General features: G+C 44.4%; 1 pseudogene; it reads right to left on the bottom strand.

Annotated features, from left to right (window-relative positions):
• Positions 1-249: 249 nt before the first annotated feature.
• On the bottom strand, positions 250-1756 carry LOC148693550 (uncharacterized; annotated as a pseudogene).
• Positions 1757-4034: the final 2278 nt, after the last annotated feature.

Here is a 4034-nt window from a genome sequence, read left to right as displayed (position 1 = left end):
GGAAAAGAAGTTCGATGGCTCTTAGCCATTTCACACACATCACACTTAAACTAAGAAACATCGTTTTTCACAAACAAACTAGGAAATAACTTAAGCAAATAACCAAACGAAGCATGGCCAAGACGACGGTGCCACATCCACACATCGTACCCTTTATTATTCTCGGCTGGAGTCTCATTCACAGACAGTGCTCAAGTGAGCAATCCCGAGCTACTGGAGTTCAACTCGAGGTATTACAGCTTCCCTCATCTAATACCATAACCAATCGTCTTCCGCGTCCAGATGTCCTTAAATAAACAAAAATAAGGCCAAAACACCACCAAACAATGTAAGGCAAGGGTTATTTGGGCAACTGATAATAAATTATAATTCAATGAGGGAACCATAAGAACAGTATCAAGTTTCATGGTATCAAAAAGAGAAACCGTACATTTCCCAAGAATTGGGGCGGCATCACCATTAGCCATATTAACCTCTATGTGAGTAAAGTTTTTTAGTGAGGAAACCTGTCTAGAATCACAAGTCATATGTTCAGTAGCTCCAGAATCAATTATCCATGTATTATTCATAACAGAAGTAGAGACATTAAGTGTCTTACCATTGGTACCTGCCGTGACAATCAGAGTTGATGCTTTGCTTGCTACATCCTCTTAATCATCCTTGGTTTCTGCAATAGAAGCTCGAGGTTTGTTGAAGCGAAGGTCACGTGTATTATCCCAATTCTCGGGATACCTAATTAGCTTGAAGCACCGGCTTTTGGAATGTCCCGTCATACCACAATGGGGACATTTACCCTGAGGACGATCATGACCGGGTTAGCCGGTTCTTGACTATCCACTTTTATTCTCGGATCCACCTTGGTCGGTGCGATTGAAGGGGTCGCTGGCCTTGGCTGCCATTGCAGCTAGCTTTGATCTTTGGCCCTCCATCTTCATAGTTTCCTTGCAATCTGCTTCACGACGAACATACGTATAAACAGCCTGAAGTCCAAATGGTGGGTATTTGCGCAGTATTTCTCCACAAACCTGATTAAACCCATCATCAAGCCCACCAAGAAACAAATACAACCTTTATCACTCGGTTGTCTTCTGGAAAATCAGAACATCTTTTTCACATGCCATGGCCACTTTGTTAAAGTGGTCTAATTCCTGGAAAATCTCTATCAATTCTCCAAAGTAACAAGCCAAAGGCCACCCATTTTGTCTAAGACGTGAAGCTTTCTGATCTAATGAATAAATTCTAGCCTCATCATTCTCATCAAAATAAGCAGTCTTAAAAGCATCCCAAATCTTTTTAGAAGTTACCAATCGAATATAACGTTTCATGATCTCCAGCTTCATTGCCGACAAGAGCCAACTCTTAATTCTCTGATCTTCAGAGAACCAATCATCATATTTGGGATCATCCTTTCCAAAGGCCTTAATGGACCCACGAAGATATCTCATCTTCTTCCTTTCAGCAATATGAATTTGAATAAGAGGAGCCCATAAATCATAGTTTTTGTCATCCAAAAACATCCCAATGTTGAAGCTTGAGTTATTCGGCTGAATCATGATCGGAGCAGTACCAGAAACGATTTGGTTGTTCTCGACAAAAATCCTTCATGAAGAACACGAAACCTATGCAGCGGAAAAAGTACTTGGGGCAGCAACAACACATGTTGCTCACCAGAATTCGGGGCAAAAGATTGAGACACAGCAACAACTTCATGTGGCTCACTGTTCGTCAGAGGCACCACGGTTGTGACATCCCACATAACCCAGGGGAGTGATCCTTATATGTATATTCTCATCCCTACCTAGCACGAGGCCTTTTGGGAGCTCAGTGGCTTCGAGTTCCATGGGAACTCCGAAGTTAAGCAAGTAGCGCACGAGAGCACTCCTAGGATGGGTGACCCATTGAGAAGTTCTCGTGAGTTCCCAAAAACAAAACCGTGAGGGCGTGGTGGGGCCCAAAGCGGACAATATCGTGCTACAGTGGTGAAGCGGGCCTGGGAAGTGGTCCTCCCCGGGTCGAGATGTGACAATTTGGTATCAAAGCCTAACCTTGGCCGCGTGTGTGTCGACAAGGACGTCGGGCCCCTAAAAGGGGTAGATTGTGACATCCCACATTGCCCAGGGGAGTGATCTTTATATGTATATTCGCATCTCTACTTAGCACGAAGCCTTTTGGGAGCTCACTGGCTTCGGGTTCCATAGGAACTCCGAAGTTAAGCGAGAATGGGGCTAGAGCAATCCCATGATAAGTGACCCACTGGGAAGTTGCTCGTGAGTTCCCAAAAACAAAACCGTGAGGGAATGGTAAGCCCAAAACGGATAATATCGTGCTACGGTGGTGGAGCGGGCCCGAGATGTGGTGAAGCCGGCTCCCCCAAGGATTTCCCGGCTTTTCTGACAGATTATCACCAGTGTAGGACCACCTTTGGGTGTGTTTATTTAGTGTTGTTTCTCCTGGACTGCATTAGGTCTTCCGTGCTCTAAACTTTGTATTTCACACTTACGCTGTGTATAGTTGGATTTTTATTTATTCGTACTTTATTATTATTTCTTAGCTTCCACACTGTGCACATGGTTCCGTCACTTCCACGTGACGGCCAGCATGCCCTGATCTCAGTCGGGGTGTGTCAGTTTGATTGTGACATCCCACATCGCCCAGGGGAGTGATCCTTATATGTATATTCCCATCCCTACCTAGCACGAGGCCTTTTGGGAGCTCAGTGGCTTCGGGTTCCATGGGAACTCCGAAGTTAAGCGAGTAGCGCATGAAAGCACTCCCAGGATGGGTGACCCATTGGGAAGTTCTCATGTGAGTTCCCAAAAACAAAACCGTGAAGGTGTGCTGGGGGCCCAAAGCGGACAATATCGTGCTACGGTGGAGTCGGGCCCGGGGAAGTGGTCCCGCCCAGGTCGGGATGTGACAATTTGGTATCAGAGCCTAACCCTGGTCGTGAGTGTGCCGACGAGGATGTCGGGCCCCTAAGGGGGTGGATTGTGACATCCCACATCGCCCAGGGGAGTGATCCTTATATGTATATTCCCATCCCTACCTAGCACGAGGCCTTTTGGGAGCTCAATGGCTTCGGGTTCCATGGGAACTTCGAAGTTAAGCGAGTAACGTATGAGAGCACTCCCAGGATGGGTGACCCATTGGGAAGTTCTCGTGTGAGTTCCCAAAAACAAAACCGTGAGGGTGTGCTGGGGGCCCAAAGCGGACAATATCATGCTACGGTGGAGTTGGGCCCAGGAAGTGGTCCAGCCTGGGTCGTGATGTGACAACGGTGGTGCTAGGTACGGCACGGCAACAAACCCTATTAGGGTTCAAAACTTTCTTTCCTTTTTTTACGACTTGGCTCTGGTGCCAAGAAGAGAATGCTTTGAATGTGTTAAGTGTATTCTTCTCATTCTGAGGTATATATAATCATGTACAATTTTACTACAATAAGGAAAGAATAATTACAATCAATTTACAACCTAAACTAGGAATCCCAAAATTAACGAGAAATATCACACAAGTCAATACATGCAAGTCGAACGGGGCAGTCATTCCATCAAATAACTTTCTATTTTTTCCGAAAAAGCATAAGCATTGACCGAGAAAAACTCATTATAGGTTATATCAAACAAGCTCAATGAAAACTGGAGATAGTCAAAACCCATCAAGTAGCAAGATAAAACAACAACAACAACAACAAAAAAAAAAAAAAAAAAAACCTAATCTATATCCCACAAAGGCAAAACACATACGCCAGTGCCACCACATTAGCAACCACAAAGGTAGCGTCCTAAGAAAACCAACTCCATGTTGAATTCAGCGAATGTATGGTAGCTAAAAAAATATCAACCCATAACACAAAACCATCTCCAACCAAATTTCGCCGATAAAACCACCACACTAAGGAGAGTCACCAGTTCTGAACCACTAACAAAGTGCTATAGAGTTAATATCAACTAACAAAAATTATATGATATTTCACCCTTTTTTCAGTGGTCCAATAATGTAGCTCAATCAAAACTAAAAAGTTCAGCTCCCCTAAT

The sequence above is a fragment of the Pyrus communis genome, chromosome 10 (assembly GCF_041283825.1).
Source record: "Pyrus communis isolate YQ-2024b chromosome 10, ASM4128382v1, whole genome shotgun sequence".
In the NCBI taxonomy this organism is placed as follows: Eukaryota; Viridiplantae; Streptophyta; class Magnoliopsida; order Rosales; family Rosaceae; genus Pyrus; species Pyrus communis.
This window is presented reverse-complemented; position numbering and strand designations above follow the sequence as displayed.